Consider the following 16,653-nt stretch of genomic DNA (forward strand, 5'->3'; position numbering starts at 1 on the left):
AATAACACTCATATATAAATATCATCTGAAATAAAAATTTATTAAATAAACAATAAAAATGTATATTTTGTTTTTTATATTTAATTTTGTAAGTTTTAATAATCTTCATCTTTTAAATTCATAAAAATTATCGTATATTATAAATTATTGTATACTATATGAGAAATTATAATTGTTTTCAATATTTTATTATTAAAAATTTACATTATCTACAAAATAAAAAAAATATTTATGATTATAATATAGAATTAAAAAATTAATTTTAAAAATGTATAAAAAATTAAAAAAGCTTCATGCAAAATGATTCTTCATAAAAAAGTAAATTAAAAATATAAAATAATAATTTTTTGTAGATTTTTTGTAAGATTTCATTTCTGAGAAAATTATAATAAATTATATTATATCAATTTATTTATAATGAATTATATTATATCAGAAAACGTTTTAGTAATTTGCAATATAAATGAATATATTTTTGAAGTTTAATGTATTAATATAATCCATATTAAATTTCGATTGTCTAATACATATTGTGGAGCAGAAAAGCTAAATACAAGAAAAACATTCAATCGATTTTATTTCTCAAATATAGAAACTTTAGAAATCGACATAATAATCACATAATCTTCTTAATAACTTTTCTCAAAACAAATCTAATATCAAAAATTATCATTGTATATTTGATTCATTTATTTATGAAGAATTATTCTTTTTCAATAGATAATTCGATAATATATAATATAATTTTATAAAATTTTTAACTTTTTTAAAAATATAATATACAGAAAATATCTTATAAAATTGAAATTATACAATACAATATGATTTTTAAGTTTTTCAGTTTAAGATTTTTACAATTTCATGTGGAATCATTTTAAAAAAATTTTATGTTCTCAAATGTCTATAATTTTTGTATAAAATATGAAATTAAAAAAATTAAAAAAATTCTCTGTTTTAACGACAATATAATTGAAACATACTTTTTTTTATGCTTTTAACACTTTGAATACTTTTTAAGAAAGTCATCGTCCAAAGAGCCCCGTTTATACATACACAACATATTCACAGAGATTTTTCTAATATTTCGAGCAAAAGGAAACAAACAGAAGCATTCACGATGTAATCATTGTATCGATATTCAAAGAATTATTTATAACATAATAAAAAATATTTGATTTTTGTGAAATATTCTTCGATTTTCGTAAATATTAAAATATATCTCTATGGATGAATCATATGTCAATGAATTTTCTTTTTGTTTAAAATGAAATTGAAATAAAATAACTCTAGAACTAGTGCTATTAATGAAATTTTTCAGTTCAAAAATGAATTTTTAATAAATTTTGTTACACAACAAAAACAAATAAAGTTTTATAAATTATAAATTACATATATATAGATATTATATAGATATATATAGATATTATATGATTATTTTATTTATGTAAAATTATAAGAAAGAAAATTCCATAATTTATAATTTATAATTTATCAATTAATATGATTAGTTGATAAATTATTATAAAAAATTTAAAGAATTAAAGAAATCTATGACTATTAAGGATTAGAATATCATATATTCTTTTTTAAAATAAAAAATTTGATTTATTTACTAGTTTCTTTTTTTCTTATTAAATCTTATATATAATTTTTAAAATGTACATGTTTATTAATTACGATGACGAAACACAGTTAAAAAAAAAATACAAAAGAAAAATTTTACATCTCTATAAAATAGATTAAAATTATATTATTAAATGTAATTATTTATATGAACTTTTATTTGATTATTTGATTATTTGCTTCTTATTATTTCAATTTAATCTTTTAAAATCTTTTGAATCTTGTCTAATTATATTTGTTAAATAGCATAAAACAAAAGTCAATATACTTTTTTTATTCTGATATTATTTTGATACTCTAATTACAATAATTAAAAAATGATAATTAAAATTATAATTTTAATATTTCAAAATATGCATTCTATTAGTTATTCTATCAGTGAACTTTAAAATTTTAATACATAAAATAACTCGAGCTAACTAATCGTTAGGCTATTGTAACTGCCGATTTCCAAACTTTTTCTTCATTGTACCCAACGAACAATAGAGGAAGAGATCCTAAGTTTCAGTCTTGAGCCAGGTTCAGTTAGGTTTCAAAGTCAAGCAGCTCAATAAAAAAACTTTGAATGCGAAGAAGAGGCTATCGTTGCGGTGTCTCGAAACGTGGCGTTATCCACGAGTGAAAGCAGACCGCTGACAGCGGAGTAATACCACTTTGGAACTATACAGGAAGCTGTGTACTCCGTCGCGCGGAAGCTGCTGGCCAACTATCCCTAACTTCATTAAAAGTTCCACCGAATTTACCGAATGGCCTGTCGAACGTTTAACGTAGCTCAGAATCAGTGCATTTCATACATGTTGAGAGGATATCGTTCCGACTAAAATGTCAGCAGACAAAATGTATTACGTGAAAGTATAAACGCGATATCCATCTCTGTTTACGAATTGTTACTTGTTAATTTTAAGCTTGTCAATCCATTAATGATAAATTTGTGAATTTTTTTTTTTAATATCCCAGTTATATATAAATTTGTAAATATATGTTATTAAATCATAAAATTTTATTAAAAATAAAAATAAAAATAAAAATATAATATAAGATGAAAATTTATAACGATAAACGATAATTTTTTTTAAATAAAGAAATTTCTACATAAAATATAGAATGAAGAATTTTCTGTAGCAGAAAATAAATACTTGTTTTTTAATTATATTAAATTCTTCAATAATATTGTTATTATGCTGATATTTTATGAATTTGAATAGATTTATATAAAGCTTATTAAAATACATTTACAATATATATATTATTCTACATATATTATACTTTTATACAATAAAAAAAGAATGAAACTTATTATCAATGTTATATTACAATTATAATATAAAAATTTGGTCTGTATTTTAAAAATATATTATTCAATTATTCATAGACAGAAGTATATACATATGTTTATAATGCTATTATATAGGATAAAATATAAGATATCTTAATTTATATTAATATTATTAAAACATTATTAAAATATATTATTATTAATATTATTTATGATCAACAAATTGATATTTTCGGATAAAAATTGAATAAATAAATTTATAAGCAAATTTTTATAATATTATTCTTTTTGTATATAATTCTGTAGAATATAAATGAAAATCAAATTTTTCTTTAAAATGGAATATGATTTATCACATTATTCGTTCTAACTAATCATTATTTATAAAAAAATATAATTTATATTAGGAAATTAGCTTTCAATTTTATTTTTAATTTATTAAATTATTAAAAATTATTACATAGAAAATATGTATAATTTTTAAATAATAACAATAATATAATAATTAATATTCTTTTAATTCTTTCACAAGAATGGTCAAGATATGTCATGGAACGTATGGACAAAAAATCTCACTTCTTTTTTTTTTTTTTAGAATGTACGTGTACGAAATATTTCATCTGAAAATTTGAGATAAAAAATAAAATCGTAACATCCATCATAGTGTTGTGTAAATAACATTAAGATATCTCGTCCATAGTAACAAATAAATATCATTGCATCGAAATATAATAATAACTATTGTAAATAGATCAAATACTATACTAAAAAAATAATAAGGCAAATAAGATTCATTTGGTAAAAATATTTCAAATATAAAAATCTTCTAAATTTCAACGTTAAATTAATGATTTTTCTTGCCGAAAAATTTCGTTAATTGTATCCATTTGTATTTGATCACCGAAGAAGAATTTCAATGTCGGGTAGTTTTCATTTAAAAGAGACGGATCATTCTTTGAAAAGCAGACGAAGAAGTGGAGAGAATAGGAGACAGAGAGAGGCCGAAGGAGTAGGGAAAGATACTCGAATTCTCGAGCAAAGACGTTTACGACGAACGAGTTAAGTTGCGGATAAGGGTGGCTTTAAGTTTCTCCCACAAGGAACGGTTCTAAAGTGCTCGTAGCCGTCGGAGCGGAATCGATTTCTTGATAGACGTGCGCACTGATTCATGGCTATAACGCGGCTCTCGAGTGCGATGTCGTCGTCGTCTCGTCGACGACGACGCAAGACAGGCACGTTATCACTTTAATCGTCATTGTCGCTAATGAAATTCATTAGAATTCCTCGAGCCTCCGACCGCGACCAACGATGGCTGTTATCAACTATTATTAAGAATCGATATTTGAAGAGATTTCCGTGAATGAGATTTTTTTAGCGTTTAATCCCGTGTTTCATAATTCTGATTCGTTTCAGAATTCGTTTGTATCAGTTTGTTATTAATTTCAATATTTTTGTATTACTTTACATTTCTAATTTTCCAGCTGAATTGCAAGAACAGAATTTGGAAGAAAATATTTTTTCAACACAAGATGATGTAAGTAGATAAAGGATAATTTTTCTAATGGAAGAAGTAGAAGATGTAGATTAAAATTTTTTCGTAAGACTTCGTTTTCGAGAAAATCGAGCATTGAAAAGAGCAATTAATTATAAGTTTCGATTTATTCATACAAATACAGATAATGTTATTATCCGCTTATTGCAATTCTATTATTCGTATTGTCGTGCTACAATGTTATATATTTGATTGAATTCAATTGATTGAATACATTTAAGAAGATTTCACACTGTTTTTGCAAGTACATGTTTATCAGATCGACGATGATTCAGACATTATTCTCGAAATAAGTGACATGCAAATACGTTACCATTGTTAAGTAGATCATGTATTTTTATATATCTCGACATCATTATGAAACTAATATGAAATTATTAAAAAACTATAATATAAATCGATAATGAAAATAATAAAAGAAATTACAGGAAATGCATAATATTATTTATGTTTATATATTCAAAAGAACAACAATTCGAAATTTATATGCAATAGATAAATTTTTAAATTTGATTTTTTTAAAATCAAAAAGCTTATATTCTGTACTTTTATTTTTCTAAATGAAATTATTCCATCATATGATTGTTAAAAGATTTTATATTAAAATACTTGATAAAAAATATAAATAAATATTAGTGTAATTTGAATACGTATGTAACAACAAATTCTTTTGGAAAATATGAAATTTTATTTTAAAATGAAAACATTTTGATTATCATCATTAAATCTTATAAGTTAAGAAATATATTTGATAAATTCCTATAGAATAAAATAAAAATCGTTTGTTATTCAGTATTTCTTAATACCGAATCTGCATTATTATGCAAATTTATGTTAATAACAACGAGATATTATTAGTATTATTGATAACATTTATTTTTATATATTTATTTTATATATTTATGCCTATTTAATATTTGTATTTAATTTCTATTATTTAATATCTATTTATTTTCTGTATTGTATTATTTTGCAAAATATAATTTTTTTATATTTTAAATAAAATTGTTAAATAAATTATTGTTTTATCTTCATTAAATTTATTAAAAACTTTGCTATTATGATAGCTTATAACTTTGTAGCAAACATATAAACATATTTTATATAACATGTTTTCTTATTTTCACTTATAAATTGTTTTATAATTTGGTAGAAAAATAACATTCTGCGTATATACTATAATATATAGGTATATACGATAGTGGAAATATTATATTATTGTTTATTTTATTAATTTAATTAATTGTTTAACATTATTTAAAATTATTTAAGATATAATATTAATTCTGAATAAATTACTAATTTGAATTTATCTGTTTTAGGAAAACTTCAATGAATCAAGAATTTCAATTATTTTGAAACTTATATCACAAAAAAGAGTGTTTAACAGTTCGTTCGAAATTCTCAAATCTGCAAAGTTAAAAAAAGAACGAAATTACTAAAATTTTTTAGTTAATTAAAATTCTCTTAATAGTTAAAAATAAATGTTAATAATCTTAATAGTTATTTTTAACAAAATAAAATTCTTTATAAGTGAAATTATAATATGTGAAAATTTAGTAAAGCATAAATATTTCTCTAATATTATAAAAACTTTTAATTAGAAATATATATACATAGAAAAATGTTAATTTGTAAAATATAATTAAGATGAATATATAATAAAAGAAGATGCAACACAATTGCATAAGTTATAACATTGGATTAACAAAATTTTACTCTTTTCAATTTTTTATCAAACTCTTTGTATTGAACTTCATGGGAATAAAGTTTCATAAAACAAAATTGCAAATATTTGTTATTTCTTCTCTTTTATTCAAATGCAGCGTACAAATTGCTTCAATATCGAACTTACTTCACTTACGATATTGAACAGGAATATACAGAAACTTTTGTTTTCTTCTCTGAAGAAATATGAAAAGATATTAATGATATTAAAAGAAAACCATTAATTATTATTATAAATATTTTCATCGTTCCTTCATTATATTTTCAATATTTTCACAATATTCTCTTAAATAAATAATGTTTAAAAAAGGAAGTAAGTATATATTTACATTTTATTACTTCTAAAAATTTTTAAAACAGGAACCAAGCTTTTATATAATATATAATCTTCTACAATACTACTAAGAATAAGTAAAAAAACAGATATATTAACTTAGAAAATTATATATTAAATATATATATATATATATATATATATATATATATATATATATATTTAATATATAATTATATATATATATATTAGAAATATTAGAAAATTATTTATTTGAAAATTTGAAGATTTTTATAATTTATTTTAGATTCTACATCTCATACACTATTCATCAAAAATAAGAATTGTGGAAAATATTAATTACCAAAAATCGATCTTTCAACAAATTCTAAAAAATGTTTCTAATATAATTAAAAAAAATAGTCTGTATAGTTGAAGAAAATTCACAAAAAATAATTAATAAAACTTTCAACAATCTTTTAACAAATTCTAAAAAATGTTTCTAATATAATTAAAAAAAATAGTTTGTATAGTTGAAGAAAATCCACAAAAAATAACAAATTAACAAAACTTTAACTATATCACATTTTAATTGGAAATAAGTAATAATAAATAGATCACTCAATTTCCAAATTTGATTTTTGCATGAATTTTTGATCTCCAAATTATAATGGAGCATATTCTACTGTTTAAATATGTAGAACTCCGCATTAAATTCCAAACAAAACTAACTTTATAGAAATAATAACTTTATAATAACTTATAATAACTTAATAATAGTAAAGAAGTATCTCAAATTATTTTATTTTTAAAATATTCATCACATAGTAGTAAATTTTACATTATCAATACATTATCAAATCATAATAACCATCGCAAATAATATAAAATTAAAATTCAATTCAATAAATTCAATAGAAAAACATTAAATTATTGGAAAATTAATTGTGATTTCAAAAAAATTATTTAAATAATCTTATATATCCTATATATCTTATATAGGTTGGATGTAAATTGCAATTTTTATCTTTTGATGAATTTGATAAATAGTTTCATTCATTATAGCTTTCTATAATCTATTGAAACAATGATAGCAAAAAAAATATTGCCAAACGAAATAAAAAAACGAATGAAAAATTCCATTTATATTCAACATTAATCGAAAAAGACTAATTCTTCTTTATAACAATATTTAACTACGTCTCTCATGTAACTTTAAAAAAATTATATGAATTAGATTATATCATTCATTTTATTCGATTTCTAACAAATTATCATCTTTTTTTAAAAATATTTTTCCAATTTCATGTCAAAGGAATAAACGAATTTGCGTTAAGAAAATTCACGTTAAAAAAAATGGTTGATGATTTTTATTTTAATTAAAGTATAATTTTTTATTATATTGATTGATATATGTTCTTTTAAATTCGATAAGTTAAAATTATTTTTACCGCACCAATTTAATAAATTCCATATGCTGTATACTATTCATTAAGATAAAATAGACAAATGTTGTATATCTAGATGTTATCAACATCTATTAAAATCACGAAATTAAAATCATGCATCCGACATTCGCCATATTGTGTTTTTGACATTCATCTCAGTATTAAAAACGAGAAATGGAAATGCAAAAATAAATAACATATAAAAAACAAACTATCCAGCTACATTTCGTAACATACCGCGTGACACAGTTGTACGGAAGGATTTCGAGAAACAATAAAGCGTCCCCGTTTCTCTGGTACTTTTAATTAATCAACGTTGGTAACGATGCGCCACGAAGAAAGAAATCATGGAAACAGCCGATGGGGTAGTATGTGTTCGTTGAACTGCGTGACACACCTAATTAGTCGTCACGATGCTAATTGGACTCGCGTTACATCGAGCCCATTTTCTTTCTTATTTTTTAGTAAAGAAAATTCGATAATGACATGTCTTTTCATATTCTGTAAGTGCTTATTTGAAATATTGATTATTGGGAATGGGTTTATTCAAAAATTTTTTGTCTTTAGAAAAATTTTGTGAAGAAAGTTTGAAATTGTTTTCTTATTACAAGTAATTGCTATGAATTCATTTGTTCTCATTGACAGTATTTACTTTATTTGCTTTCTCGTTGAGAGAATTTAATAGTGAGGAATTTCTTGTACATTGTATAATTTATAGAGTAAATCTGAAATAATTGTTAAATATTTTTATCTGAAAATATATTTCAGATTTTTTAAGTTTTATCAATACATTTAAAAAATATATTACTATAAAGATAGATCTTATATTTTATTGAAAAGTCGAATGTAGTTGTAATTACATTTTGTAATAACAAAATTTTTGGTTTATTATTTTTTATTTGCAATAACAAATAAATATAAAATATAAAAAAAAGTAGAAAATTTATAATACGTTACAAAACAAGTAATTCTTTAATCTATACTTATCTATTAGTTACTAAGCTATAATTTTGAAATAAAACAAGACAAATATTCATTCCTCTGATTATTTTGCTTCAATGTAAATAAAATATTTTCACAATTTACCCATTCATTAAATATTTGTAGCATAACATATAATAACAAGACTTTAATCTTTAAATTTTAAATATGTAAAAATTATAATTGATACATATTGTATATAGAATGTTAATATATCCGTGGAACATTTTTAAAATATCGATTTTAAATTTTAGTTAAAACACAGAAATTGATATACATAAATATCGCTAAGTGATTTAAGTAGTTTAAATAATTATATAAAATATAAAGTAAATTTTCAATAAATGAAATGTAGCAGAAAATAAATACGACATTGTTATTCTTTTAAAATAAAAATAATTTCTCATCATCAACAATATAAAACAAATATAAAACAGTTTATAAAAAAAAAAGCAAATCCATTTTTCATCAGTATGACATAATCGAAACTACATTCACCAAAGTTATTTTAATGAAACGAGCAGATGCCATCCAGAAAAGGATATTGAAAACATACAAAAAGAGACTGGAAAGAAATTTTTGTGAACGAAGAAATCGAAATTCCTTTCTTTAATTATTTTAATTCGTTCACAAATCTATCTCTTTCTTTCCCTTATTATTCATGAACTTTCTCTTAACGATGTAATTTTTATCGTATATATATCACATGTATATTTTGCTGCGACAATTATATAATAAACATCTTAGAAATCTCTTTTTACGGAAAACAAGTCTATAGTATACTTTTTTAATCGTTATAAGAACGCATGAAAACAATTCTTAGAAGTATAGTATGTATGCAGAATGGAGCAATTTTTATGCATATAAAAAAATATAATTATAATTAATTTAAAATTACAATACAAATGAAAATAAAAATAAATTTGTGATATTGATAATACATATATACGTACATTTGTAAATTTTTAACAAATAGTCATTTGATATTTAACATATGTAACATATATAATAATATAAAATTGATATACAAAAATGTCAATTAAGGTTTTTCTATTATAATAAATAATCTTAATTAATATTTTTCTATTTATTTTGGCCTATAGAATCGACTCTCCTATTGTACATATATATTAACATATATATTTCTCTATAAGTATAATAGATCTATTTCGTTATATAAATCAAAGTTATATATAAACCATATATAAGCTACAAATTATACAAATTGTCTATTATTTTATCTACATTTACATTAAGTAGTTTTGTCTAGTTCTAATATTATCTACATTAAATAATTTTTGTTGATCGGTTTCGAATCAAACAAAATCATCCATCTGTGTTAAACTTCAAATGTGTAAAATAAGCGAATGAAATTGAACACTTTAATTTATAAATCGCCAAATATAAACCATTTAACAGATAATATATCCAAAAGAAAATTGCTGGATGAATCTTCTTATCATTGTTACTTATCACTGTGAAGAAAATCAAACAATGCTTGAATAAAAACATACTTGAATAATCATATTTTATAAAAAAAAAAAAAATATTAATCCAACTGAATATTATCGAAATGAATGTTGCATCGATAAAACAATGAAATATTAAAGATTAAAAAATTCTAATACTCCTTAACGTCCAAACGATTCTTCGAAGTCCGCGAGAAACGACAACGAAAAATTCATTCATGATAAATCAGTAATTACTCATAGATCGAGGGGAATCGCATCGCGACCTCCCGTTTCTTTATTCCACGGAGGATAATTCCGCGCATTAAATCGATATTCAGCGAAACGATATTCCACCACGGCTCAATGTCGCGTTTCGCTTTTTCTATCCGTGCTAGTATTTTCACCCAACCATTGTTAGTCTGGATGGCCGGTTAACAAATCGCACCGCCACCACTACCACTATCGACACGGCAACATATATACAGAATTCTAGCGGCTGTCACTATAAATCGAGAGGCAATTTGTCCGAACTGGTCACGCTCTTCCGTCCCTCGTGTCTCGTAATCGTTCGTGGCCAAGCTTTCATTTATGCCCTCCCACCTACTCCCCCACCCGTTTCACTCTTTGAATTTCGTACGATCCCGGGTATAATTCCCTGGAACGGAGCTAAGGGGCCGACTGTTCCAGCGGCTCGATCCGGACCATCTGGCTTCCTTAGTTGCCGGCTTCTATTGAAACTTTCCGACGACGCACTTCACAACCCCTTTAAGGACTTCAATTGCCGCGTTCAGAGCATGCCAACTTTCCTATTATAATTTTATTGCCAATGTTATTGCTGTTAAGGACGCGTACAATCCCGAATGCAACCTGCGAATACGAGAGATTGTTGGTTTTTTCAGATGGTAATTTTTAATTGTTGAATCCTCGGCTATGCCGGGGATGACGATCTCGACTGTGCTCATTGGAGAAAGTGGTGCTTTAATATTGTTGTATTTATACGTAGAGCAAAGTTAGGAGAATAAGTAAAGCATTACCGTGGATAAATCTAGGATTATCCTCGATTCGTGAATAAAATCTGAAGTATAGTCGCTTACGAAAGTATTTGAGTATATTTCGCAATGATGCAATATAAAATTTTTGAAAACTTATTGGATTAAAATTACTTTAAAAATTGTACATATTTGGATGTGATTCAAATATGTTTTAAACGTTACAATCAAATAGTTGCGAAAATTTAAGGATAAAATATTGAATTATTATTCGTAAATTCGTAATATTGATATAATCATTGAGTCCTATTTTTATAAGATTATTAACACGTAAAATATAATTTCTAATAAAAAAAATAAGAATATTCTTTAAAAAAGTAAATTTTAATTTTTTTGTTAATATTTTGTTCAGAAGTTTTGTAAAATTATCACAATTTATAAAATTTCAATTATTAATGATGCATTTTAATATGAATGAAACTATATTCGGAAATTTTTCTCTTTTAAATTTTGGTAAATTAAATTATAAAAATTTCCTAATCTTTATTTAAAATATAAATATAAATGTAATATATAATGACAATGTTTTATATATTAAAAAATTATTCAAATCGAAGAAACAAAATATAAATCTTTATCATTTCTTAGAAAAAATTCTTTAATTATTACGTTAGTTTTTTTATATATTTCAAAGTAGAAAAATTTCAAAACGATTATTTTGCAAGTCTCTCGCGGTATTCAGAACGATATACGTAGACGGAGAATCGACAAGAAAGAGAACTTTTTACTCGGATTAAAGAGAGGTTTTACCTCTGAAAAGGTTTGCTCGTAGATCCACCTTTGCCAGAATTTTTTCCGCTTCTTTATACGAGCACCCGTCCATTTATGAAATTTTTCAGCGAATTCTTCAATTTCTCGCGAAAGGAAAATACACGCATTTAAAATAGTTAATATTCGTCTGCCAAATTATATTGTTACTTTGTAAACAACATTCTTGTTCGTGTAGTTTCAACACTACACTACTTGTTATATATTTCATAATGCATTCTTATATGTTACCACGAAATTCATTCTTATTAATACTGCTATAATATAAATCAATTGATTTAATCATTTAAAAAGTTTATATTACGTTATAAATTTTTTATAATATAAGATAAACTTTCTTGAGTAAGGAAAACCAATACGAAACTGTATACTTAAAATTCTATTATTTGTAACTTTTTAATTTATAGAACAAGTCATATAATTAGGATTATACTTATTAAAGACTACATTAATTATTTTTATGATAAAATAATAAAAATAAACTAATAGAAATATTTTCATATTTTGTATACTAAATATTTTGTACAATAAAGTAAAACAGTAATTTAAAAATAATTGTTTGGATTATAATCGTATGTTTATGATGTATTTCAGGATGTATGAATATAATCCATTGTTTATGAACAAATATGAGAATAAAAATAATAAACATTAATTCTCAAAATGTGATATAGATAAATACAGTAAAAAATATTTATTAATTATAAATATTAGTATAGTTTTAAAAATAATTAAAAATAAAATTAAAATATGTAAAAAAATAATGAATATAATACTTACATATTTTGTAATAAGTGATTATTAATAAATATTTCGATATAATAAAAGACAATTACCAAGTAAAATTTTTTGAATTTATTGTAGAAATAAATATGACATATAACATTTTATCATATTTACTATAAATTTTTTATATTTGTTATTATATTTCTGGAATATTTTTAGAGAATTAATTCTAAAAGTTCAAATACAAAAGTTTTTATAAAGTCAAAATCAATTGAATTGTAAAATTTTTGAATTATGAGCAATTGAAATTTAATGAAGTAATTAAATGAAGCAATTTGTATAGAAGCAGAATGAAATATTTCCATTTCTATTATATTGTCTCTATTTTTGTCTCACTTCAATGGTTAAATAACTTTATATTTTAATAAATATATTTTAACATTTTTGTATAACATTTTCTATTTTTTCTGTAGAATGAAATCTCTAAAAATATCCCACAAATCTGTAAATAATTTATATGTATAAAAGATATACTGTATAACTATAATATTAATTATTCAAAAAGTCTATATAGAACAATATTAAGAAAGAAGAATTGTCTTTTTAAAAACATCTTTAATTTTAAACATATAAAAAATATAATTATTTTTCCTAAAATGAGATATATATGTATATATATATATGATAAAATTATGTTAGCATTTAAATCAATAAAATTTATTTAATATTTAATCTAACAATGCTATTAAATTAATAATTAAACATATATGTCATATATATAAAATATATTATAAATCTAAATATTATATTTTATTTGTTTTAATGCATTGAAGAAAAGAAATATATATTTTTTTATTTAAATATTAATATTTAATAATAATTTTAACATAAATAATCTTTTTATTTTAATTTTTGCGAAATATAAAATATCTTTCTTTCTTTATAATTTTTTTTCAATGTTAATCTATATAAGTACATAAGTATAAAATCAATTAAATTTTAAGAAGTAATTGTTTAATTTTAAGTAATAATTGTAACAATAAAGTAATAATTATTGAAGATTAAAATAATAATTTAGTTAAATCATTTAATTCCAACAATTAAATTATTAATCGATCACAAATTGGAATTGTCTTTATTTCAAAATTGCCTCAGGTTCTTCATAAAGTTTTGATCTCGAAACCCTCGTTAAAGCAAAAGGTACTTTCTATATCAATTAGTTCGTAGTAAACAAATCGATCAAGTATTAAAGTTTATATGCTTAAGGCAACTAGGCAAGTAAATTGCAACTTTAGAGATTTGAAATTTTAATAAATTTGATAAGGATAAGAATTTGAAATCTCATAAAACAAAAATCATATAAAATATTAAATATATATAAAAATATATAATCTATATAAATATATAATCTGTCATATACCAATATACCAAGATACAAAAACAACATGAATATTTGAAATGTTTATTAAAAAATATTTAGAACAATATCTTTATACTATTTTTATGATAAAATAATAATTAAAACTATTTATAATTTAAAATAATTTAAATTTAAATTTTTGAGATTATTAATATCTTAAATTAGATATAAATTAAAAACAAAATAAATGAAATTTATATGTTATATATGAGACACAATGAAAAGATATTTTTTGTTATTAGTTTCTTGTTAACTTTTTGTTTATTATTTATTTTAAAACAAATGTATTTAGTATATATTTAATCTGATATAATATATTATTTAATTTTATCATAATTTTATATTTAAAGAAAAAAGAAAAAAACCAAAATATTTCAATTTTTATTAAATCTATAGATATATAAATATTATTTTATTTTTATTTATTTACAAAAGTTAGCAGAAACTAGATAATATTACTAAATATGGTAAGTACAGATTTTAAATACATTGTAATTGTTGCTGTTGTCAAAATTGAGTTTGAGAAAACTTATACAGGCGAGATATATCACTTCCATTCAAAGAGTTAATTAATACAATTTGATAAAACTTTGATACTGTAATTAACACAAACTGTTCCCAGAGATATTTATTTATATTATTTTTTCAAATAATGCTTCTTCTTTATACATATATGTCTGTATAAAAAAGAAGCAGTAATATATAATATATTAATTTTTTTTAGTTTAATTTAATTGAAAAAGTAATTGTTAAGATTTGTAAATGAATAAAATGTAATAAATGATATTGATAAATCAATAATTGTAATTTCAATCAAATTTAATTTATTACTTATTTTTTCAATTTATTTTAAGAGTTAAGAGATTTTGTTTAAAATATTGACCGTTTTTTCGTATACAAAATTATATTCTGTGAATTAAATTGTTTGCAATACATTTCATTTTTATTTTTTCATGCTAGAATAATTCTTCATTTTAATTATTCAAGATTTTCTATATTTTCGAATAAACTATTTTTTTTTATGAATAGAAATTAATAAATAATATCCTAGGAATCTTGAATACAAAAAAACAATAAAAAAAAACAGATTTATATCAGATTTAAAAAAAAATTAATACATTCTATTAAATTATTTATAAACTACAGATTTATAAATTATTAATTATTTATAAATACAAATATACAAAAACGAATGATTTATTTCAGATAATAATATAGATTTTTACGGTTTCTACAAGAACAATTCAGATCCAAATTTATTCCTCTTTCGTATCTGAAAATGACATTTCTGATAAAATAACAATAAATCATTATTAATAAAATAAAAAGAAATAGATTGTGCATTTTATTTTCTATTAATTAATTAAAAATAAGAATTTTTTTTATATTTTGATATAAACTAGAGACAACTTTAAACTTACGAACTCAATAATTAATTTATAGAAAAAAAATATTTTTTTCAATCAGTTTTCATTTCTTAAATTAAAGCACTAATTATACAAATAACTTTTTTAATTTCCCTAAAATTATTACAAATGAATCTGTTCCTTTCTTGTTGCAAAATTACTCTATTTCATGATTAGCTATGCATTATGCGAACAAATCCTAGAATATGTTTAAACATAACTTCTCACAATACTCGAATTCATTTCGCCAATTCGTGATAATTCTCTCAATTTCACTCTTGTCAGTTACATATACTACTTATTGGACGATTTGAAAACACAAGATGAAGATGAAAGCCAAAGTTTTCTGTTTATCCACCTTTGCATATCTGAAGCAGGTCGAGTAGGCTAGGTAGCACGCGCGTTCGTCTCTATTTACCAGGGACGATACACAACATGTATTTCTACATTCGTAGCAGAGAGAGCCATGTCGATTACTCATCTTCTGCCGTTTGTATCTCTAGCGTGCACGCTTTTATGGGCCGCATTTGCATACTTTGTCCGCGATGTATCCTTGTCTCGGCGGGTTTTAAAGCTCTTTCCGGCATTTGTCTGTCGGGCAGGAAGAGGTCGTCATGGGTATTCATCATGGCGATTCCCTTTTCCCTCCTGCCCACTTATTCCTTATAATAGAACGATGTTTCTTTACGTATGAATAATTAACGAAGTCGAATTTCTTTTTTTTTTTTTTTATTTTGCATACGAAAATCATTGGTATCAATGATTCAATCTGTTATATGCCATCGTCCAATATACTTTTCTGATCAATTTAATTTAAAAAAATATATATAATTTGCTTGATCGATTAAATTATTTAATTTAAGTGTATTTTAATAAAAGATGTTGTTCTTAGACAAAATATATTAAAATAATTGATTTAATTTGAATAATATTCATTTTAATAGTATGTAT

General features: G+C 22.2%; 1 long non-coding RNA gene across 1 annotated transcript; it reads left to right on the top strand.

The window, feature by feature from the left end:
• Positions 1-4,091: 4,091 nt before the first annotated feature.
• On the top strand, positions 4,092-6,141 carry LOC147658541 (uncharacterized). The gene is made up of 2 exons (XR_015294556.1): positions 4,092-4,433; positions 5,774-6,141. It is a non-coding gene; the product is annotated as an uncharacterized LOC147658541 (long non-coding RNA).
• Positions 6,142-16,653: the final 10,512 nt, after the last annotated feature.

Source organism: Apis florea, unplaced genomic scaffold (assembly GCF_048593485.1).
Source record: "Apis florea isolate Af1SG1 unplaced genomic scaffold, ASM4859348v1 contig_2190_pilon, whole genome shotgun sequence".
Taxonomy (NCBI): domain Eukaryota; kingdom Metazoa; phylum Arthropoda; class Insecta; order Hymenoptera; family Apidae; genus Apis; species Apis florea.